We start from the raw sequence: 25754 nt of genomic DNA, 5'->3' as shown, positions 1-25754 counted from the left end.
TTGTCATTTTTTTCACACGTTGCTCAAGACAAAGAGCTCTTTGATAATGGGCGGGACAAAGGGTTAAAGGATGGTTTAGAACTAATTCAAGAAAGAACAATCCGATCCCACTTGGAGAAGGACAGAGACACTGAATCAGATGGGGCCGGGGAGCCTGGGGAGGAAATTGTGAGTACTTGCTCTTGATTGAGTATCATTATCCTCCTGTGGTCTAGGAAGATGATTGTTATAATTAGCAACAAATGTCTTGGGCAACTATAATTTACCTTTCCCTGTAACGACTGATGGTTTACCTTTTTCAGTGCTTTCTTTTGCCTACCCACCATGCCCTTCTCCCTACCCTTCCATAACAATCAAATGCAGAATATTATATATTTGTCTTATAGTGTTGGATCTCAGTGTATATTAACAGTGATAATGTGACTATTAATTGAATGAAAAAGCCATTCAATAACCAGTCACCCCACTTTGGGGCTCTCTTAAAATTTCTACAGGGGGAAACTAGAAACCACAGGATCACATAGTAAGCATGCCGGAGACACCTTACAGATATCTTAGGACTATTTCTTATTAATCCTTTTTCTAAGTGTAGTATTACATTTATTTTATTTTTTTTTGTTTGTTTTTTTATTTTTTTATTTTTTTATTTTTTTTTTTATTCTTCCAATTTTATTTTATTTTTAAACTTTACATAATTGTATTAGTTTGCCAAATATCAAAATGAATCCACCACAGGTATACATGTGTTCCCCATCCCGAACCCTCCTCCCTCCTCCCTCCCCATACCATCCCTCTGGGTCGTCCCAGTGCACCTGTAGTATTACATTTAGAAAGGAATATTATTTACTGTATTGCATAGTGTCTTTTAAGTGAATTTTCATATTCTTTAGATTTTATTTATAGTGTACTTTTTAATCTCATTTGAATTTATTGCAGTAATTCAGTAGAAGTACATGTAACTCAAGTTGAGTTTTAAAAATAGAATGTAAACACAATGCTTTATAAAACATCATAGAATTAATTGTGAAGAGTATTTAACTAGTATATACCTGTACTAGTTATTTGTTACATGATAATCACAATTGTTGACCTGCCTTTAAATGAAAGTAGCTCAAGTCCTCTTTTTAAAGTGTCCCATTATTTTGGAATTTGCACTAAATCTATATAAATAGGTCCCATTGCAGATTTTAAATAACATAGAATATCATATTAAGAATAGCAATTAAGTGAAAAAAAGTCATTGAAATAAATAACTGATAAATCATCTGGCAAAGATGAATATTCCTAAAACTGAGGAGAGTTGAGAATAATATAATGATATGTTTTTATCATTATCATATGTGTAGCTGCTGCTCTGACATTTCTGTCTTTTACTACCACAGTTTTAGAATGAATGGTCAGCATTTCTCATCTGCGAGTCTACTCTGTATCCTTATGACTTGAATTAATTCTGTGTCTTCCCTGAGACTGTTCTAGAATGCCATTGACACGTTCTTTTAACCATATATGCTGGCCTTTGCCCAGTGTTCATTCTCTATAGCATCTCTGTAGATGTTCATGTTGTAGATCACAGTGAGTTTTCCTGAAACAATGTCCTTTGTGGCTTTGATTCTGGGTTGTCTTCTGTCATCTGGGCTGCTCCTTTTTTCACTATTTTTGTCCACTCCCCTAAATGCACTTATTTTGCTCATTGCTAGAACACTTGCTCTTTTCCTCCTCCTTTGGGAAATATTTTCTTAAATCTCATTTCTCTGAGGACAAAACTTTGAAAACTAACATTTTTCTATCTCTGGACTTGTTTTCTTGAATATCCTAGAGTCAAGGAAAGTGAGAATAAGATAAAGTAAGTAATTTTTTTGGTTAAGATCATAAAACTATCTAGTTAGAGACCTAGAACTATGGAATTAATTTGAAAGATGAATCGTCTGTTAGTAAAACCAAAACAAAACTGGAGTTTGATTTTTTAGTTTTTGCTCTCTTTTGAAAGACAGCTTTTTTAATACTTATTTTATTTTTTTTACTCTTTGTTTATTTGTAAAGGTGGTCCTTGTGTTGTTGCATAGCTTTTTGCTAAAGGTTAATAACATATGTACTATATCCAACAGTCTTCAAGTAATTAATTCAGGTCCTAAGCAGAAGTTGCATAGTTTTTGAGACGATGGGAAAATTCAGTTGCTGTTTATACTCAGTTATATTAATGGCACTGGAGCAAGTCCATTATTTTAACACCATTTGCCAATTTTGCTGACAGTGATTACAGTAAAATATGACAGTAAATTTTATTTTTAAAGGGCTTTTAAACTGTATACTTAGAGTGCCTGTATCTCAAATGACATTCAAGGTGTCCTTTCCTTTGTATGTGGTTGATAATTTCACTTTCTCAGGCCTGTATTTGCATAAGGTTCATTCTACTGACTACTGGGATCACAAAGACCAAATTTACTGCTTGTGTTCAAGTTATCCTAGGACTACCCGAAAAAGTCTTCATTTTTTAAAACCAGGTTGTTCTTGTATAAGCTTAGGATTTAACACAAACAAACAGTGAGGAAAATGTAGAAAACTTCTGTGTCAACATCCTAAACTAGAGCACAAATTTTTGTGTACTAGATAAAATGTGATAGAAGGCAATGTACCTGATTTTTTATATACGATTGTGGAATTAGTCTCATCTTAAAATCATACCGAAGAATTGATGCTTTTGAACTGTGGTGTTGGAGAAGACTCTTGAGAGTCCCTTGGACTGCAAGGAGATCCAACCAGTCCATTCTGAAGGAGATCAGCCCTGGAATTTCTTTGGAAGGACTGATGCTAAAGCTGAAACTCCAGTACTTTGGCCACCTCATGTGAAGAGTTGACTCATTGGAAAAGACTCTGATGCTGGGAGGGATTGGGGGCAGGAGGAGAAGGGGACGACAGAGGATGAGATGGCTGGATGGCATCACTGACTCGATGGACGTGAGTCTGAGTGAACTCCGGAAGTTGGTGATGGACAGGGAGGCCTGGCGTGCTGCGATTCATGGGGTTGCAAAGAGTTGGACATGACTGAGCGACTGAACTGAACTGAAAATCATACCTGGCTGTTCTTGTTACCATGAAAAAAAGCAAAGAATATTTTGCTGCCTAAAGCTTGGTTTTACTAATGAAATTATTTCTATGCCACCTCTTATCTGTTAGAAGGCCTAAAGAGACCCCACAGTTGCTTCTTAGAAGTTCAAGCATATTTGGTTAAACAGGTTAATTTTCTCTCCCAATTTAATTCTGTTCATTTGCATTTGCTTTTTATTCTCTACCAATTTCTGTCTTTTCCAAAATGTTTGTATAGTGGTTGTTCAGCACATTTTTAATTTGAAGGACAGTTTCACCCAAATTTTTTTCTCTTGTTACCTCATCTTCTGAATTGAAAATATCTACATATCTGCATATGTCATTCAACATACTTGAAAACTGTATTTGACAGTAAAGAAAATGGTATACCAAGTGTTTGATGGAAGTAAAAAGTAAAATCTTAAAGTGATAGAGCATATGTAACGAGACAAAACCATTATATGTTATTCAATATTTGTTATAAAAACATTGAAATAGAAAATTGATGCTGCTATCAACACTTAAAAATATGGCTATATTGGAAATTTGGGGATTGAAATTTAAGGAATTTGTTTGAATATTTTTATTTAAACTATTCCTGTTAAATTTTTGTGAAATCTTCTATTCATACTCTTCCTATTCAAACTGTGAGTTAAATTGGAGTACTTGAGTTACAAAATATTGTAAGACTTTTAAAAAATCAGCATATTCATATTTTTGTTAAATTCATCCTACTGTGTTCTGGTGACTGCCAAAACATTTAATAAGATTATGACAAATCTATTGAACATTTTGAAATGTATGTAATAGTTGAATAAAATTACTTCTGCATGATATAGTGTAAAATAATGAAGATATTAAAAGTAAATACTTTCACAAATGATTCAAATTCTATAACAAATGATTTAGGAAGTCCCATAACATGAGACTAATTTATATACGTACTAACATTTTTGAATTTAGTTCCAATCACAATTAGACTTTTCACAAATAGTTTTAGATAAAACAACAGTAGCAGCAGCCCCCCTCCTTCTCCCTCAAAACTCTCAACACCTTAAGAGAAATCAATTTAATTTTACTTTTAAACTTCTAAGGATATTTGGGAATGATGCCCACATCACTAATTCTGTTCCAAACTAATAATAGAGAAGTCCATTTTGGAGCTTGTCTGGTAGCTCAGCTGGTAAAGAATCCACCTGCAATGCAGGAGACCCCGGTTTGATTCCTGGGTTGGAAAGATCCCTTGAGAAGTGATGGGCTCCCCATGCCAGTATTCTTGGGCTTCCCTGGTGGTTCAGACAGTGAATAATCTCCCTGCAATGCGGCACACCTGGGTTTGATCCTTGGGTTGGGAAGGTTCCCTGGAGGAGGGCATAGCAACCCACTTCAGTATTCTTGCCTGGAGAATCCCCATGGATAGAGGAGCCTGGTGGGCTGCAGTTCATGGGGTTGCAAACAGTCAGACATGACTGAGCAACTAAGCACATGGCTTATTTATTTTCTCCTCCTCCAAATGTTAGACTAATTATATGGTTAAATATGGTTTAGTCATCTGATTAAAAATGTACACCAGCTTTATTTTCTTTTTTTTTTTTCCCAATAAAATAGGTATTCAATCCCGTATTTTTCCTGAAGACGAAACAGGTTTTGACAAGTCCATTATACTACTGTAGACTTAAAGGAGACTTTAAACACAACAAGAAAATAAAACATAACACTCAGAATATAAAATGATTTAAACTTTAAAAGTTAAAGATAAACAATGATAAGGTTATTAAATGAGTGTTACAGAAATCTCTACACTGCCTTAAGTATTAATCGACTAAAAATCAGCACTAAACTTTTCAACAATTGAGTGAAAAATTGTAACCTGAAAAATTCCATAGTTCACAGATTTCATGCGTTTTAAAAATAGACCTCTTGTTTAAGAGGTACAATTATTTTATATACTAATCCCAGAAAGAAATTTCTTGCAAAGTTTCTCATTAAGAGGATAATGTAAGCAACATCCTGCATGAGATTCCTAGAGATGAGTTCAGAAGTTCTATTTTTTTAAGAATCATATGCTAAATATTGAATATTTATTATAATGTATTTAAGTAATCTAAGTTAATATATAAATATGATAATCAACCATGTAAATACATTAAATATATGTAATATTCTCTTAGAGTATTATACCAAAGCAGAAAGAGAACCTTATTTTCTGTAAGAGTGCATAGTGTGAGTGCCATGAACGCAGTGGCCTTAGGAGACACCTAGCCATGCTGTCTGTTGCCACAGAAGGTCTAGGTACACCACTCCAAAACAAAAGTCAATAACTTGGCAAGTTATCCACGTGTGTGCATACGTGCTCAGTCATTCAGTAGTGTCCCATGCTTTGTGACCCCATGGCCTGCAGCCTGCCAGGCTCCTCTGTCCACGAAATTTTCCAGGCAAGAATACTGGAATGGGTTGCAGTTCCTCCTCCAGTGGATCTTTGTGGCCCAGGGATGGAACCTACATTTCCTGTGGCTCCTGCACTGGCAGGCGGATTATTTATTGCTGAGCCACCTGGGAAGCCCAAGCTATCCATTCAACTGCCTTATAATTTATGATCTTATGTGGTAAGTTCGCTCATTTAGTTCTCCTGGCATGTATTTTGTAAGCAGTGCTCTACAGAGCAGCCTGCTATTCAAGATTATCTACTCTAAGGGTACTTTCCTGATACTTTAAAAAAAAAAAAAAAAAGACCAAGGAGTAGGTGTGATACTGGGAAAGATTGAAGGCAGAAGGAGAAGAGGGTAACAGAGGATGAGATGGTTGGATGGCATCACTGATTCAATGGACATGAACTTGGGCAAACTCCGGGAGATATTGAGGGACAGGGATGCCTGGCATGCTGCAGTCCATGGGCTGCAAAGAGTCAGACACGACTTATCAACTGAACAACAATGACCTTCATTTTCAGGCTCTTTTTGCAACCATCTACTCTTGCATTGTTGCCTGGGTAATCCCATGGACAGAGGGGCCTCGGAGGCTATAGTCCATGGGGTTGCAAAGAGTCGGACACTACTGAGCATACATGCACCACCTTGTGCTGCAGAACTTGGGGAACTTTTGGTTCCTTCATCTGCATATGCAAAATTAACATCCCTAGGAATGTCTTACATCTTCTTGGAGGAAGAGAAAGCCTTTCTGTGCACCCTCCATACTGTTGGGCAGGCACACAACTCTTCTAAAGTGAAAGTGAAAGTTGCTCAGTTGTGTTCGACTCTTTGCGACCCCATAGACTGTACAGTCCATGGAATTCTCCAGGCCAGAATACTGGAGTGGGTAGCCTTTGTCTTCTCCAGCAGATCTTCATGATCCAGGAATCGAACCAGGGTCTCCTGCATTGCAGGTGGATTCTTTACCAACTGAGCTATCAGGGAAGCCCAACTCTTCTAAAAGTCCATCCCAATTTAGGTTTAAGATTCCAAGCTAAGACAAAGCGTGGGACAGTTGTGCTTCAGGTCCATGTTAAGGAATATCACCTTAAGGTCCCCGCTGCACCAATTTTATGAAAAACTCACTTGAACAAAAGTATGTTTGTAAACACACACACATCACTGCAAGAGTATGTGGTCCAGCTGAGAACTGCATTAATTGACTTCTTAATTGCTGTTGTCCCGTCATATAATTGCTTTTATTGAGTTACTTCTTTAGTGTAATGCCCCAGCCTACAGTGAGTAATTTTATAAGGAAACAGTCTTATGAAACATAATGTTACATCTAGTGTAAGAATGTTGGGTTTGTTTCATCACCCAGCACCATCTTTATGAGGACCCATGGGAGAAGAGTTTCTTGGATTTCAAAACTAGAAATGCCTGCCCTGAGCCACATGTGCCCTCCTCATTCATGTTGTTAATAAGGTACTTGACAGGGCCACTTCTGAATCCTGAACTTCCTGGCTCTGTCCCCAAAGGCCTGCCCTGGCACTGGATTCTAGAAAAGCTAGGGTCAACATATGGCCTTCTTCTGGTGAAGATCCGGATCCACAGGAAGCTTATGTATTCGTTTCAGTCCTGGTGTCCACTAATTTCTTCTAGTATTGCTTTCTCTTGGTTTCATTTTTTTATCCTCTTAGTTGAGATTTTATTTTTTCTTAATATATAGATTTTGAAAGCTACCTTAAATTTATGGAAGTGAGGGTGAGAGTTTGCAGAACAGTTAAGGCCTTAACCTTTCATTCTTCTGTGTCCTTTGAGTCCAGCGATTCCTGTGTTCTTTAAGCTGACCCCCTGTGTAGTCAGACTGCACTCCAGATTTGCTCACTGTTCCCTCTATAGGGTTTTTCTCTATTGATAAAATATTATACCACCTTCCCCATGGAGGACATGAAGCATGGTTGGTGTGGCATGTCACTTGTGCTATGTTCTTTAAGCATATAAATTTTCATATAAAGTTTAATGCTTCTTGGAAGTATTGAATTTGGTGAGCTCAATGTTTTTGATGATTCATATTGTCACTCAGTTTCTTGGGTGATTTAATAAAAGATCTGAACTCTTCTCTGAAATGAACACGCTCAATTAAAAAAAAGAAATGTTTACATAATTATCTTGATAGGAGTTGATGGTAAAGCAGAAATTCTGAGAAATGCTAGTAAATATTGTCAGTAAACTCCTTCCTCCATTGTCTGAAAATACTTAAATGGCACAGCAGACATTCAGTATATCCTGTGATTCACTTTACCATTCACATTTTTTGAACAACTAAGAAGAATGTAGGAAAATTGTTTTTGATTATGTTATCATTTATTCACTCATCCACTTAATTCCTGTTATCAGTAACTACTCTGTACCCTACACTGTTCTCAGTATTGAAGATACAGTGAAGAAAATGAAAAATCTCTGCCCTTGTAGAACTTATATTCTGTTAATAGCTAGGGGAGACAGATAATAAACACACTAATAAATTCATAAATAACCAAAAGAGAACCTCAGATGGTTTTGGATACTATGAAAAAAAAGAAGTGGCTAAGTGTGGTGATGACTTTAGTTAGAGGAATCAGGACAGGATAATGACCTTTGATAGGAGACCCGAACATTGAGAGAGAATCAGCCACACAAAGATCAGGGAAAGAATCCTCCAAGCAAAGAGAACAGCTAGTGCAAAGGATCTGAGATGAGAAAAGGGCTGCATGCTCTGGGTCCAGGGAGAAGGCTGGCATGCTTTGAGCTGACTGTGGTAGACCAGGAGGATGAGGGGCCGGCAGGGAGTGGGTCACTTGGGGTTGTTAACTATTCATGTCTAGTTGTCCTTAGTCTCAGTTTCCAGAAGCAAATGGGGAGGATGAAGGCTCCTTCACAGGCTAGTTTGTGAAGATTTTGTGTGTTAATCGCTGGTAAATGCTCAGGAGAATGCCTGGCACTTGGTAAGAACTATATGTGTTGCTTACTATTCTTATGCATATGTGCATGGTACAGTTTTCCTCTAGCTAACAATTTATTGTCCTGATAGACTTTTAAAACAAGTATAGGTCTTAATAATCATATCCAGTCTTGATGTTTTACAGATCATACTTTAGCTCAAAGAGGTCAAATGGCCACGCAAACTCCCACAACTAGTGAGTAAATGTTTAGACGAGAATCTTGGTCTCTTGACTCTCAAGCCAAGAGCTTTCTCTGTTATATTGTGTTGGCCTTTAGTTATCAAACTAACGGGCATAGAATTGTTTTCCTTAGTATTTGCCTTATAGGATTATATTTAGAAATGTATAGTTAAACCTGACTTTCTTTGTATAGAGATCAAGATAGTTACATGAATTTATAAGTCAATGACTTACTGATAATTGAAAGATTTTTGGAAATAATTCAAATTTCAAATGATTCTAACAATTAGCTGCAGATTTAAATATCCCATTTGTAGCTTTAGCATTTACACTTTTTTGAGTAAGATGGATCTAGGAAAATAGTTTCATTTCATTCATTCATCTCAGCAGCTCCTCTGTGTCTGTACCCAATACAAAGTGCCTGCCCTCATGGAATCTGTACTTATAGAAGCAAATAATAAACACGTGAATAAACTAACACATGACTAAAAAGACAATTTCAGAGAAGTCCCCAAGATACTTTAAAATGAAATCAAGTAGTCAGTGATTTGTTATTATGATAGACAAGAGTTTTGTCACTAAAATTGGAAAACCTAATCACACTTTAAACCCATTAAAAACATTTTTTTGAGCACTGCTTACCAGTAAACATATTAATGGTTTACGTAAATTCAAATGCAGTTATGTACATGGTGTTATTGAACAGTGGCATTTAAATTAATATGTAGCATAGTCTTTGTTAACGCATCAATTTATAGGGCTACATTTATTTTACCCAAAACGTATGATTTGGTGGCTTGCAATAATTTTAAATTTTAACTTGTCTCTCTTTACAACTCTGTAAGTTTTCCTAGGCATAGGAGAATTAGTTTCGGGGACATTTTTTTCCCCCTTTGCTTGCCTTTTTATAGGAGATCCCTTACCTGGGAAAGGTTTTGTTCTGAAAGTTCATTTGTAAACCATTTTGAACTCATTTGTCATAGAAGCAGGCTTAACATGGTGGTTAGTTTCAAATGCCAGTTCACAGAAATTTATTCCCCATTTTTGAAGCTGAGTGGCTGTAGTTATGATGCTTCCGTGAGTTCTGACCCAGTTTGGTTTGGAAGTAAACAGGGGAGAGGCGTACTTTTCTCCTTCTCTGAGCTCGGACATTGGACCTAGTCCGTCCCTTAAAGCTGAGAAGCTCTCCTTTTTGCACTTACTCACTTCCTTTCTGTACTCCTGCCTCCTATGGCACCCTTCTCTTTAGGCTCTTGTAAAATTAAAAGGATTTTTTCCCAGTAAGAATACGTGTTCCTTACTCTGTTTTCCATTTCATTTGGAGTCATACAAAATTGATAATCAGGTACACAAAATGAATATTTGATTTTAAGATACCAAGCATATATTTCACACTGTTGAAATGATTTCTTTTAACGTTTGTTCAGATACCTGCTTTTAGGAGCTAAGAACTTATATTCTCAATGTTACCTCCTTTTGCTCCCTAACAGCACTCACCATTCAGTTAGAGCTGCAGTTCACTCATCCTCAGATGTTCACAGAATGTCCTTGTTTCTTGCTTTGAGATGGTGTGTTTGCTGTTTAGTTGCTAGGTTGTGTCCAACCAGCACTTGCAATGCCGTGGACTGTGGCCTGCCAGGCTCCTGTGTCCATGGAATTTCCCAGCAAGAATATCGGAGTGGATTGCCATTTTCTTGGGGATCCTCCTGACCCAGGGGATTGAACTTGCATCTCCTACATTGCGGGTGGATTCTTTACCGCTGAGCCACCGGGGAAGCCATGAGATGGTATATAGGATTTGAAAATTGAAGAGATTTCACTGAAGGCAAGCTTAGTCCTGTAAGGAAAGGCTGAAAAATTATAGCAGTATTATTCAATTAGTTTGGGTCCGCCCTGCTGTTGGCATCTGCTTTGTTTTCTATATTGTCTTTGTGCACTTTGCTGTCAATTTAGAGAAATAGGCTACATGGACTCCTAGCCAAAGCAGAAACCAAGTGGTGAGTGTTTCCTGCTCAACTCTGAAGACAGTGCATAGGTCTGTTGCCCGCCAAAAATAGATGTAGTTTATAGTATGTTCAACTCCATGGCTCATATTTTTTCATTTCCTCTTCCCAGATGAATAAATCGGGAGGAAAGAGAAAAAATTACCCCCATAAAAAGTACATTTCCCCCTCTATGTTCAATTATGGAGGGACATCTATAAACACAGGCATAGAGCCCAGAGGAAAGGAGATATTTTCGAAATGTTGTCTGAGAGTCACTTTAGCTTCCAAATAAAAATTGTTTGAAAATACATTTAGGACATCTAAGCAGAAATATTGACATATGGTATGTGATATTTGGCTGAGTTCGTGGATGATATATGGGCCTGCCTGAAGGAGCTTTGCTGGTAATTGTATAACCTAGGAAGAGACTGATCGTCAGAAACACAGACATTCGAGGATCTGTGGAAACTTAATGGTCATGTAGGAGAATTTATTTGGTGATTGAAGGAGTGTAACTTATACAGAATAGAAATAAAATTAATGAGGCTTTTTAGAAATAGCTGAAGTATTCAGTTTCTGTTTTTGCAAATTCCAAAAAGATTCTATTTGCTAGGTCTTCAGGAACCACAGCAGAAATGTGCCCTTTGTCAATATCTACTGTTGAAAACAGCCTTTCAGGCTGTTTAGGGTATGGCACTTATTTGTCCATTGCAGTTTTGCCTCTTAAAGCACAAGTCATATATGCTTGTAGCGTATTTAAAGTTATACAACCAATAGATTTATGAGAGACAGCAAGGATTGCAACAGTTCATGCTCAAACCTGTATGTACTTGAGAAGTAAAGTGTCAAAGAGATAGTACTGTTTATTGGAATGTACATTTAGTTAAACTTAGGAAACTTGGTTTCTACTTTTGCCATGGAGTTTTATGAGTTTAGATAAGTGACATAACCACTCTTGGATTTATTTATATATCTCTAAAATATTACATATATATATATATATATCTAAAATAGAAAGATATATATATATATATATATATATATATATATCTAAAATACTAAAAAGCAGAGACATTACTTTGCCAACAAAGGTCTGTCTACTCAAAGCTTTGGTTTTTCCAGTGGTCATGTATGGATGTCAGAGTTGAACTATAAAGAAAGCTGAGCACTGAAGAATTGATACTTTCGAACTGTGGTGTTGGAGAAGACTCTAGAGAGTCCCTTGGACTGCAAGGAGATCCAACCAGTCCATCCTAAAGGAAATCAGTCCTGGATATTCATTGGAAGGACTGATGCTAAAGCTGAAACTCCAATATTTTGGCCACCTAATGTGAAGAACTGACTCATTTGAAAAGACCCTGATGCTGGGAATGATTGAAGGTGGGAAGAGAAGGGGATGACAGAGGATGAGATGGTTGGATGGCATCACTGACTCAATGGACATGAGTTTGAGTAAGCTCTAGAAGTTGGTGATGGACAGGGATGCCTGGCGTGCTGCAGTCCATGGGGTCGCAAAGAGTCAGATATGACTGAACAACTGAACTGAACTAAAAATGTGAGGAGAGTCTAGTTGATTTCCAAGGTTTCTCCCTTTTCTATCAAATGAATCCCACTGGGATTAAAAAACCTGGAATAAAAAAACCCATTTTCCATGCCAAGAGTAATGGCTGAAATATCTATGACATTATATAAAAAGCATCTAAATCAATTATGTGTTTCTTTTTTTTCAGTTTTATGGAAATATAATTAGCAAATATAATTGCAAGATATTTAAAATGTACATGATGATTTAAATAGCTATACATTATGAAAGGATTCCTCCTATCAAGTTAGTTAAGACATTTATCACCTCACTTATTTACTACTTAAAAATCTTTTTTGGTGAGAACATTTGTTTTACACTCTTGACAAATGTCAATAATACATTACAAACCATCATCACTATGTTAAAAATTAGATCCTCAGACCTTATTCATCTTAGAGGTTAAAGTTTATTCTCTTTTACTAAATTCTTTCTTTTGTAAATGATTTTTTTGCATTTATTTTTATGCGATCTGAGACATATTCTTATATTTATGGTTTTGAATTCAGGAAAAAAGATGTCCTCCTCCTGTTGTAAACACTTTAGCGATAGGTCCTTGAGGAACCATCTTTATCTAGCAGCTCCATAACCACCTGTATCATTGTTCAAAAACAAGATGATTTACACAGGTAAGGGAAATAAAGAGAGCTTAATGAACTTAAGCAGTTATTGGAAGTTGTACTAGAGTAAAGGATGACTGAAAAGGAATAGCAAACCCTGTTGGAGACATGCAAGAACAGGGAGTGATGAACACATTGAGGTCCACAGGACAAAGGAAGAAAGAGGACATTGCAGTCTCTAGAGAGACTTGTATATAGCTGCAGCTGAAGGTGAGGGCCTCTGACCGGGGCTCTGGTCTTCAGTGAAGAAACTGGGCCACTTCCCAGCAGAAGAGAAGTCAGAGGAAAGAATCAAATCCACTAATCTCTTTCTCCACTGACTCCAGTCTCTTGGTAGTGTTTTCCATTGGCCAAACTCCAGTAGAAGTCAGAGGCCAAGGGAGCCAGAGGGATGCAGTCTGGTCTGGTCAATCTCCAAAGGTTCATAACATGAAAGAAAATGATCAAGAGTGGTTCTAGAGCCTCAAAAAAAGAATACCAGATAACCCGTCATTTCTACGTGATAGAAATGTTCTCTTTATCCTGTAAATGTAGTTATACTTGATTTTGATAGACCTTTAGAATGACCCTTGTCATGATTAACTTTAATGGGAAAGGTCAATTTCTGATTTGGCTTTCCTTGGGTATTTGTCACTATATCGCTGTTGTGATAATATTATTACTGGGACCCCAACTGACTGTATCGCTGATTTACTTACACCCTTTGAAGAGATAGGTATGTGACCAGACTTAGGAAGGAAGGGACTAGAAACGTATCACGATGTGTTTTTATATATTGTTGGATTCGGTTCAGGTCATATGCACATTCTGTTCTGAACGAGTATGCTTTCTGTTTCAACAAACTGTAAGTCTTGTATCTCTTCATTATTTCTCTTTACAAATGGATGTATATAATGATACTTATACTATATTTTACTTATTCTTATAGGCCATTGCTCTGCTTTTGTTAGGACCTGAGATTTAAACCCTTGAAAAAAAGAAATCTGTTGTAGAGTTTGAAGTATGTTGCAGTATCTGAATTGATGGAATAATAAAATGACTAATGATGATTACTTATTTGAACTTACAAAATTTTATATATGCATATGAAGAGAGATATTCACATATAATTTTATTCTCAGCCCCTTGTGGTATTCTGAGAGCTTTGGTTTAAATTATATGTAAAAGAAATTATTTTATTATGACAGTTAAACAACTGTGGTGATTATAATTATGTGTGGGCATACTGAATCCATTAGTCCAGGGGCCGTAAAATCGCATGTCCTCATCCCTTTGAGAAGAGAATAATAGCATTTCTATGACTCTTTATCTCACTCATTTAATTTATACTTTGTGTATATTTTTAAAATATCACAATATATTAGAATAGCAATGCATATATAATATTTTTGCATTATACAATTTGAATCACTGACAATGTGTTGAAAAATGAAAGTAATTTGGAAATTAATTCTTTTGAAAACAGAAAATTATCAAAATTTGCTGCATAAAATGTTACTTAATTTGGGAGTAGTGTAGTTTGGAAAGTAGTTTGTTAGTTGCTCAGTCATGTCTGTCTCTTTGCTATCTCATGGACTGTAGCCCCCCAGGCTCCTCTGTCCATGGAATTCTTCAGGCAAAAATACTGGAGTGGGTAGCCATTCCCTTCTCCAGGGGATCTTCCCAACCCAGGGATCAAACCTGGGTCTCCTGCATTGCAGGCAGACTCTGTATCATGTGAGCCACCAGTGAAGCCCAATTTACCCCCAAATTATTTATGAAATCATTTCAACTGAAGAGAGGGAAAAATGTTCAAAATAATCATGTTTGCATGAGTTTGCATAAAGCCTTAGAGATGGAAATATTTTTGAAGTTGGGCAGAAGAGCAAGAGATCGGATTATATAGGGTAAACCTTGAATCTGGAACGTAAGAGAGCAAGTTTGCTGCCCTCAATGGGTTCCTCCTCGTTTTTTAAAATCGCCTCCCTTTCTTACCTTTACTCCCTATATCACCTCCTCTGCTTTACTATTTCTTTTCCCATAGTACAGATACAGATCACCTGTTAACATACTATACAGTATACTGGATCCATGGTTTTTGTGGGTTATCTGTCTTCCTCAGCTGGAATATAAGTTCCATGAGGACCAATGTCTGCCTGCCATAAGCGTGCCTGAGTCAAGTGGGAATTAAGAAAACATTTGTTACATGACCAATGGCAGAGTACTTTGGGCTTCCCTGGTGACTCAAGACGGTAAAGAATCCACCTGCAATGTGGGAGACCTGGGTTCGATCCCTGGGTTGGGAAGTTCCCCTGGAGGAGGGCATGGCAACTACTCCAGTATTCTTGCCTGGAGAATCCCCAGGAACAGAGAAACCTGAAGAGCTACAGTCCATGGGGTTGCAAAGAGTTGGACATGACTGAGCAGCTAAGTACAACATAGCACAGCAGAGTACTTTAATGACTGAACAACAGTAGCAGTTTCAGAATTTAGTGGTTTTTATGAGCTATTGTGACTAAACTGTTCTGCAGTTAATGCTGCAAGGTTAAGGCACTTTTCTGTTTTCTTTATCAGCATAAACATAAAGTACATTTGGAGATAAGGTTTTAGTCACAGTATGCTAGCTAGAATGTAATTTTGGAAAAAAAAAAAAATGTTAGTTGAGTTGCTTTCTTTATCCCAAAATAAGTATATTCCTTTAAGAAAAGTTTCTGTATATAGGTGTGTGTACATTTGTTTATACATATGTGTATATAAACCACTACATGTTTTAGATATAAAACATAGTGCTTGTATGATCATCATACATCTATAACATATATAATGTTATATGGGTTTCAGGTGTACAGTGTAACTATTTGATATGTGTATATATTGCAGAATGATCACCACAGTAAGTCTGGTTAATATCTGTCACACTATAGTAACAAGATTTTTTCTTGTGATGAGAATTTTAAGATCTCTTAGCAACGTTCAAAAATGCAATAAGTATATTCATTTTTCAATTTAGTGCAGTTAACTGTGGGACAAGTCATTCTGAGTCTTAGCATCAAAGAATCATGTTTGAATAGTTGAATTGAATAAGATTTCTCAATTCTAATTCATAGAGAGCTTTCTTGAAAAATCCACCCCTGATTAGGCCCACCTGGCTCCCATCACACTTGGTATGGTGTGCAGGCAGAGATCTGTCTTTAAAGCATATGTTTCTTTTCCACTGTTCTGTGCATTTCTTCCTCAACATCTTTCATTGCCTCATCTGTCTTCCTTTTGTTTATTATCAAAATAGGTTATAATTATGCAGAAGACATCTAAGTAGCTAGAGTTTCATCTGCTGCCTACTGGGCATTTTGGAAAGAGGCTCGGAAGGAGTTCTTCCAATATTAGAGTTTTACTTTCAGGAGATTAGAAAGATTTTCAGTTTCAATAGTCCATCAATATGAATATTATCTTAGGACTGAACACTTTAAATTATTTGATTAGTGATTAGCTGACCTGCTGAGAGTAAAACAATGAAGGGATAGTAAACAAGGGTGGATTCAGGTGAAAGGAATGAGAAATTCTTGGAGGAAGTAGACACATATTTAAGGAGGGCATTACTTAACGTTTTGTTTAGGATTTGGGTCAGGCTGGCTCTGTAGAGGAATGGGTTGTTTTCATTTTATTTCCATTCATCCTGTATGCTTTACAATGTATGTCTTATTTAAGTGTTGAAAGGGACCAGTGACTTACTGCTTGTTATCACTGGGTAGTCGTGCTTTGGTTCTGGTACCTGATAGAGTCTAGCAGAGACTTGAGTGTACTTATTTCTGTGATTTGCTACAGTGACTTAACATTTTTTGATGATTTCTGGTACAAAGTGAATGAAATACAGGAAAATAAAGTTCAGATGCTTTTGGACAAAGCCTTAGTTTATCTCCTCCCTTGTCTCTGACTTTCCAGCCATTTATTTACTCATCTAGTCACATGTTCTTGGATGCCTTTTGACTCTTAATGTCTGCCTCATTCTGTCTGTGTGGTTAAGGCCTATTTCTTTTCCTGTGTCTTTCCTATCCTTTGCTTCTTTCAGCTTGGCAGAGCCCTCTTTGATTTTCCTTTAGTGTCATAATATTCCCAGCTGTTTCTGGGCTGCTGCTTTTTCTCTACCAGTCTCAACACCCACAACCTGTCAGTACTGGTTAATGTTTTCTTTTTGTCAATTCTGAACATACTGCTCTCTTGCACTAAAATGTCCTGGTTTCCTGCTGCCTTGCAAAATAATCACAAACTCTCCAATTTGGCATAAATGATCCTCCCTAATGCATAAACAATCCTTATGGGATTCTCTCCAGTGTAACCCTACAATAATGTATGTAGCACATCATGGCAGCATAATCATGAGAGATGTATGTGAGTTAAAAAAATGAATGTTTCTTGTATTTTTGTCAGAATTGATTATCACTGATACCTTATAATGCTATATGTATACTAATATCTCAGCTCCTTTGCTCCCTAATGTAGTAGATATGTAGTAGATGGACAGGTTTCTCTGTCCATCAGCAACTCCTGGAGCTTCCTCAAACTCATGTCCATCGAGTCGGTGATGCCATCCAACCATCCCATCCTCTGTCATCCCCTTCTCCTCCTGCTTGCAATCTTTCCCAGCATCAGGGTCTTTTCCAATGACTCAGTTCTTCGCATCAGGTGGCCAAAGTATTGGAGTTTCAGCTTCAGCATCAGTCCTTCCAATGAATATTCAGGACTGATTTCCTTTAGGATGGACTGGTTTGATTTCCTTGCTGTCCAGGGGACTCTCAAGAGTCTCCTCCAACACTACAGTTCAAAAGCATCGGTTCTTTGGTACTCAGCTTTCTTTATGGTCCAACTCTCACATCCATACATGACTACTGGAAAAACCATAGCTTTGACTAGACAGACCTTTGCTGGCAAAGTAATGTCTCTGCTTTTTAATATGCTGTGTAGGTTGGTCATAATTTTTCCTCCAAGGAGCAAGTGTCTTTTAATTTCATGGCTGCAGTCACCATCTGCAGTGATTTTGGAGCCCCCCCCAAAATAAAGTCTGCCACTTTTTCCATATCATGATCTTCGTTTTTTGAATGTTGAGTTTTAAGCTAGCTTTTTCACTCTCCTCTTTCACTTTCATCAGGAGGCTCTTTAGTTCCTCTTCACTTTCTGCCATAAGGGTGGTGTCATCTGCATATCTGAGGTTATTGATATTTCTCCCGACAGTCTTGATTCCAGCTTGTGATTCTTCCAGTCCAGCATTTTGTATGATGTACTCTGCATATAAGTTAAATAAGCAAGGTGACAATACAAAACCTTGATATACTCCTTTCCCAATTTGGAAAAAGTCCTTTGTTTGGTTTTAACTGTTGCTTCTTGACCTGTATAAGATTTCTCAGGAGGCAGATAAGATGGTCTGGTATTCCCATATCTTTAAGAATTTCCCACAGTTTGTTGTGGTCCACACAGTCAAAGGCTTTTAGCAGAGTCAGTGAAGCATAATTGATGGGTTTTTTTTTTTGGAATTTTCTTGCTTTTTCCATGATCCAGTGGATGTTGGCAATTTGATATCTGGGTTTCTCTGCCCTTTCTAAATCCAGCTTGAGCATCTGGAAGTTCTTGCTTCACGTACTGTTGAAGCCTGGCTTGGAGAATTTGGAGCATTACTTTGCTAGCGTGTGAGCTGAGTGCAATTGTGTGGTAGCTTGAGCATTCTTTGGCACCGCCTTTCTTTGGGATTGGAATAAAAACTGACCTTTTCCAGTCCTGTGGTCTGCCATATCATATAGTAATTTTTGTGTTTATGTCGTTCTTTCTTTTGCACAACGTGAGAGCCATCTTCTGGAAAATAGAGATTTTTTAAAAAGCTCAGTTAAGTCCTTGTTGTCTCCATGACACGTGATTTACTAATCTAATTGGTCACTGAACTTTAGGGTTTTTCATTTGTTTGTTTCTGTTCAATAACCACTGCTACTGTTCTTGCTATAGCAGGACAGTTTCTTCAAGTGCAATCTTGCTTTAAATCTGTAAAAGAGGGAAAAATCGATGCACTCTGGATAGCAGGGGAATGATTGTTAAATCCACCCCCAATATCCTCTTTTCAGCTACTCCTTGCTGTCTCTAAAAACACCTATGACTGTGCTCAGTATTGTCTGAGATCTCTAGTATTTCGTTTATATGTCATGGTCAAGCAGGGAGACACCTTTCAATATCACCACCTGTGTTGTTGATCCAGAGTCTTAAATTTATACTTGGAATAAGCTTTATAAGAGACAAATACATGAAGACGTGTGGGCTATTGGTGAGTGTATGTTTCCTACAATTGCTTTGTTCCCCTTTATTGCCAAATTTATCCTCTAATAAATACCACCTTCTTTGCTAGAAATACCTAGACATCGAAGGAAAGAAAGTTAAGAGGGTCACACAGTGAAATTAGATATTTTCAGCAATAAATGATTTGGAAAAAAAGTGCATACAGGTCTTTGCCATGATCTTCTGCCAGAAAGATGGCATTTTGCATGCATGCAGGAGCAAAAGGAGAGATTAATAGATTTTTTTGAGGCAGAGTATTCTGTCATGTTCTGAAAGGTTTGGGTCATCACAGCTAGAGGCAGGAGCAGGACTCAGACAAAGATAACCCTGGCTTTGAGGGAAGAGATTGGTTTTGCTGAACAGTGTTCCTGTATATGTGTGAAGGTTGTGTATTTATGACAGCAGAAAATTTCCCTAGATTCTGTGCTGAAGAGGTAACAGATTTTGTTCATCCCTAGAACTATGTCAACTCAATTAGTACCAACAAAAGAATACTCCTAATACAAAGGACAGTTTCAGAAAAAGAGGAGAAAAGAGAAAATGGAGGTAAAACAAGAATTTGAGATGATATTTGCTCTTAGGGTATAAAAGTTAAATCATATATATATGCTGCTGCTGCTAAGTCACTTCAGTCGTGTCCGACTCTGTGCGACCCCATAGATGGCAGCCCATCAGGCTCCTCCGTCCCTAGGATTCTCCAGGCAAGAGTCCTGGAGTGGGTTGCCATTTCCTTCTCCAGTGCCTGCACGCATGCATGCTAAGTCGCTTCACTTGTATTCGACTCTGTGCAACCATTCCTAGGATTCTTCAGGCAAGAATACTGGAGTGGGTTGCCATTTCCTTCTCCAATATATATATGGGACTTTCCTGGTGGCTCAGACAGTAAAGCGTCTGTCTACAATGCGAGAGACCTGGGTTCCATCCCTGGGTCGGGAAGATCCGCTGGAGAAGGAAATGGCAATCCACTCCAGTACTATTGCCTGGAAAATCCCATGGACAGAGGAGCCTGGTAGGCTACAGTCCATGGGGTCGCAAAGAGTCGGACATGACTGAACGACTTCACTTTCCTTTCCTTTACCATATACAGTATTCTAGTATTAATAGCATTTCAACCTTCAAAACCCAATTCTTTTATTCATTTTCCCTCTTCTCCTTTTCCTTCCTGTCTTTCTCTTTCCTTCCTCTTCATTCCCCTTTCCCTTCTACCTTTTTATTTCCCATTGTCTTGTTTACTAGAAATTCCTGCTAAAGCCATAAAGATACTGCAGAACCAGCCCAGCAACACTACGGACTTCTCAGGAGAGCTAGCCAAGAGATTGGCCTCATCACAGTTTGTCTGGAGGCAGTTGAATAAGGTGAGCAACCCTGATTTAGTCATGTCTTTGTAGCCTCTATTGAGACTTAGTATGTTTGGAGGGTTTTGTAATTCAGGGACCTATAGGGGATGTTTGTAAGGCCAAATAATTATCTACAAAGATAGTTACTATAAAAGAAGGAAAGAATGGTATCTCACTCCTCAGTTAAATGTATCTTTATGGATCCAACTTTCTGGTCTACTCTATGTCTATGTGAGCACAGAATTGTTCAGAGACCTCAGGAAGCGGGTCAGATACACACCAGTATTTCTACCATTCAGTTGTTTGGAGTGTTAATGATACATGGGTTTCCTGCGGGTCAGCTAGTGGGTAGCTGACTTCAGGCTAATTAATTTTCTCCAGAAGGTGCTTGCAGAGCGGGGGAAACAGGCTGTGGTGACTACTGCAGGTGGGGAGCTGTGGGGGCCAGAACATTTCCCCTGATTTAAAAAGAACATATGAAGTCGGATATCTCCAACTTGTGAATGTCCAGGAAAATCACAAGGGTGCCCCACAAGTGAGACAGTTGTCAGTCAGGGGGAATTCCAGGTCAGTCCTTCTTGACACCAAAGGGCTCCGACAGCACCGTGTAAGTCAGTGATGTCAGAACTTCCCCATCTTGTCACCCCCTACCCTCTTCCAACCTGGCCCGAGGAATGAAGATCCAGAGAGGGAGAGAGAAGGAACCTTGCAGAAATGGACACATCTGTACTTCCTGGTAGGTCCCCTGGGCCTCAGCAGGGGAGAGGGAGACATTGAATAGGCTGAATATGAGATGGAGCTGACACTTGACTGACCTGAACTTGTGAAACCCAGAGTGATAGAATGTATGGAATGGCTGCAAGGTGATGCAAGAAATGAGGATCAGTGGAGTGTGGGTGACGACAGCCACTGGAGGAGGATGAGCCGGTTCACGTTTGTATCTGCTATGGTCTCAACATTTATGTCCCTCAGAAACTTCATATGATGTAATTCTGATTCCCATGGTTATGGCATCCATAGGTGGTGCCTTTGTGAGGTGATGGAGTTGTAAGGATGAAGCCTCTTCAATGAGATGAGTGCTTGTATATATAAGAGATGCACAGAGCTCCCGAGCCCTCCCCCGTGTGAGGATACAGTACAAAGTGTGTGACCAGAAAGGACCCTGCATGACCCTGCTGTGGAAATCAATTTCCATTGTTTTTAAGCCTCTGATATTTTGTTATAGCAACTCAGAAGAACTAATACAGCATCCTAACAATCTTTAGACAGTTCAGTAAAGCTCGTGCTATTTATACAAAGGTGCAAAGCACTTATATTTTCTGGTGTAACACTGTGATAGTTGGCTCACAGTTTGTGGCTGGCTTTCATAAAGAATCCTGAGAATTCAGTCTTCTTGGTAGCATGACCAGAATGATGAACAATTATCTAATTTTTGATTCTAATAACTTGACCCAGAATAACTGTCTGTGATTCTTAAGTAATCTCTTAATGGTCTTCTTTGTAATGCCAGCTTCTGCTATTTGTGACTAATTTTAATAAGAGCTTCATTCTCTCAATTGTAGGAGTGAATTTTCTTTTGATTTTCTATTAAATGACGATAAGAAATGTTGACAAATTGCCTTCTTAGATTTTGACATCTCTAGAGAGTCTGTGTTTATTTTTTTAAGAGGAGACCCATTTCACAAAGCATGCATTAAAAAGCTGTAAAGCTCAAAGAAGCTTGCTATGGGATAGATCATTACAGCCATCTCAGAGCTGGATGGGATGGATGTGGATTTAGCACTTGTCATGGAGGAGTCGGCACGCCAGGAGTTTGGTGTAAATGTCAATTTTTCGTGAATTCCTGTGCAGGCAGTGGAACAGGTTAAAAAATGCAGAATGATGCCTATCTTCATTGCTCGATGGCAGGGATGGGAGTCCTCACCAGACAGTGTTAGCTCAGGCCATCTTCCTCTTGACTGTAAGAATAACCTGAATACCCAAAAGATAATGACTTCTTATGTGTTTTATTAGTATTTGCTTATCTTTGTTCCTTCTAATTATCAAAATAAGATTTGGGGAAGACACAACGAATATAAAACTCTCTAGATATGGATTTTGGAGCCAGCCTATAAGAAACCTATTAGGAATCTAAAAAGCAGAAACATAACTCAAGTTTAGTTTTAACTTTCTCTTTTCTTCCTTCCCACTCTCATCCTTTGATTTGAGGAGAGCAGAGAAAGAAGACAAGTGGAACTTCAATAGCAGATGTCCTGGGATACTTTGAAGAAAATGCTGATCTTAGAAATTCTGTTCTCCAGTTCTCTTACTCTTGAAAATATTTTAACCACCAGTGCCCAGGAAGAGGCAAGCTTTCAGTGGCATTGTGTGCAATGCAGGGAAGGCTGCACATGTCAAAAACTGCAGTGAAATTCTGATTCATTTACAGTAGAATCTATCACTATGAATGACTAGGCTCCTGCTTTATGTAATAGCAGTCTAGAATATAGAAGTCATGAACTTTTTCTTACAAAATGAGATATTTCAAAACTCCTTCTGCATTACAGAGGTCTTTCATTCATGAGCAAAGCAAGAAAGTCCTCTGCAGGATGCTCACCTGGCTGAACACCCTCTCTATGAATGTTTGAAGTTCTTTTACTTTTTTTCACATTCTCTCTGGCTCTTGATAGGATAGCATCCGAGACTTCTTTCATACTCCGCAGGTTCATGACTAGATGATACACAGATTCATTCCAGGAGTACAGTAACATGAGTAGCCACCTAATAAGGCCTTTGTTCTAAGCAACCATAAGAAACAGTCTCATTAAAATAATCATAATTCAGTGGTTTTGGTAACATGTTATGTTTGCTCAGAGCAGTTGACCTAAAGAACTCTTGGTTATTCCTATGTGTATGCAGAGATTTTTGAAGGTAGTAAAAGTTGTAGAAGTATAAAACATAACCTCTTAGTTCACACTTTGCTGAATTAGTGGAAACAGTGTCAGACTTTATTTTTGGGGGGCTCCAAAATCACTGCAGATGGTGACTGCAGCCATGAAATTAAAAGACGCTTACTACTTGGAAGAAAAGTTATGACCAACCCAGATAGCATATTCAAAAGCAGAGACATTACTTTGCCAACAAAGGTCCATCTAGTCAAGGCTATGGTTTTTCCAGTGGTCATGTGTGGGTGTGAGAGTTGGACTGTGAAGAAAGCTGAGAGCCGAAGAATTGATGCCTTTGAACTGTGGTGTTGGAGAAGACTGTTGGGAGTCCCTTGGACTGCAAGGAGATCCAACCAGTCCATTCTGAAGGAGATCAGCCCTGGGATTTCTTTGGAAGGAATGATGCTAAAGCTGAAACTCCAGTACTCTGGCCACCTCATGTGAAGGGTTGACTCATTGGAAAAGACTCTGATGCTGGGAGGGATTGGGGGCAGGAGGAGAAGGGGACGACAGAGGATGAGATGGCTAGATGGCATCACCGACTCAATGAACCTGAGTTTGAGTGAACTCCGGGAGTTGGTGATGGATAGGGAGGCCTGGCGTGCTGCGATTCATGGGGTCGCAAAGAGTCAGACACGACTGAGCGACTGAACTGAACTGAACTGAGGTTATTTTAGTAACTAATTCTTCTGATGCATTCTAATTTATAACATGAAGAATTTTCTTTTTTCCTCTGAAATTCTGTGACCACTCAGTGAGTTCTTTTATGTTGTCTATTTGCATGAGAGAATCTAAGTATTTTATGGCAAGTGAGTATGTGCTGCAGTGCCTGACCCAGGAAAGAGGGATTCCACCTGAGCCCACATCATTGTCACCCAGCGATTCATTCGTATTAATGAATCAGATGAGTCCTTCGTATTGATTTTTGATTGGTAATTTGTTTTATGATATTACAACAAAGAGACAAGGAAGAAGATACGACATTCTTAAACAGGCTTCTCTCCTCAGCTGATCCCACACCAGCACCCTGCTGACATCAGAAGAGTCTGTTTTGTTGACACGTGTCTGGGCAGAAAATGGCACAGCGTTGTCTTTAGTAACAGCATCAGTGGGATTCACAGTGGAGGGCCCCCCCTAGTTCACTACTCCTAGCAGAATTGAGCCTGAAAATCCCGGGGGCTGAAGATCTCTAGTTAATATTCTTGATTTCTTTACAGACGTGAATTGTTTTACTGGTAAAGAACAGAGAACTGAATAGGATTAAATATAGTAATGCACATGAAGTGCTGAGTAAAATGTAAGGCCATGTAGTAACTCTCAATAAACTTTAAATTTAAGCTTATTGAAAAATCCCTCCTCCTCTTTCTCTTTGACCTTTTTCCTTTACTTGATCACCCTCATTATTAATGAGCTTAACAGAGGAAAAGAATGCTGGTATCATTAAGAAAGTTGTAGAGAGAGAAGATAGTATTTTAAGGGGGGATGCATGTGAAAATATTTTAAATAATGTTAAGACAGAGGATAATGCAGGAAATCAGAAAGGAGAGATTATAACAGTGAAAATTTGGAGCTGCCATAAATGACTGAGGCTTGATGTGTAAACTGTGTTGTCCTCTGAACAGAGGCAATTGTTGCCGCCTTGAGAAGCAAAGCAATGTTTTATAGGCCATTGTGGGGGAGACTTACAAGTTAAGAATAAAAGGTGACAGAGGAGTCGTTGAAAATGATGAATGAAGAAGGTGTCAGAAAAGTAGAAGCAGAATCAGGAGAGCCTTGAAAGGCAGACGCGGTGGCTCGGGTGGTGCAGTATAGGACTCCCACGTAGGACTCACTAGTAACAGGGAGTACTCAAAACTGGGTGTGTTTCTTACATATTCACGAATTTTGCGATCTTATATTTTACACATGGAAGTTCCATTCATTTCATGTTTTGATACAGTGTAATAGCTGCAATCCTGTGTCTAATGCATGGGTTGAACTAAAGTTGTCTGCATGGACAATTTATGGATCTGTTATTTATTTTGCTACTACAGATCTTTAGTCATCCCTTGATTTCACTCATGCTTCAACAACTGCATAATATAATTTCTGTTCAATTGCTGACGGTTCTTCAACCTTTCTCTGCATGTACGATTACCATTACCTCTAATAATCTGATTCTTGGTAACACCAGTTAGTGTCTCATGTGATCCAGTGAAAAACCCAGGAGTAAAGACTCACGTGCCTGTGATGGACTTGTTCTTTTTCTTCAGGAGCATGGAGGGAAGTGGTGTGGCAGCTGTTGGTGGTGTTAATATAGTACTATCTGCCCTGGGCATACTGTTCATCCTGAAAGTGATCAGGATTAGTTAGGGTTGTT

General features: G+C 38.3%; 1 long non-coding RNA gene across 1 annotated transcript; it reads left to right on the top strand.

Annotated features, from left to right (window-relative positions):
- On the top strand, nucleotides 1–25754 carry LOC133236616 (uncharacterized). Its single transcript, XR_009732939.1, has 3 exons — nucleotides 1–168; nucleotides 20371–20489; nucleotides 25648–25754. It is a non-coding gene; the product is annotated as an uncharacterized LOC133236616 (long non-coding RNA).

Source organism: Bos javanicus, chromosome 23 (assembly GCF_032452875.1).
Source record: "Bos javanicus breed banteng chromosome 23, ARS-OSU_banteng_1.0, whole genome shotgun sequence".
In the NCBI taxonomy this organism is placed as follows: Eukaryota; Metazoa; Chordata; class Mammalia; order Artiodactyla; family Bovidae; genus Bos; species Bos javanicus.
Note: the sequence above shows the minus strand (reverse complement) of the source record. Positions and strands in the feature narration are given on the sequence as shown.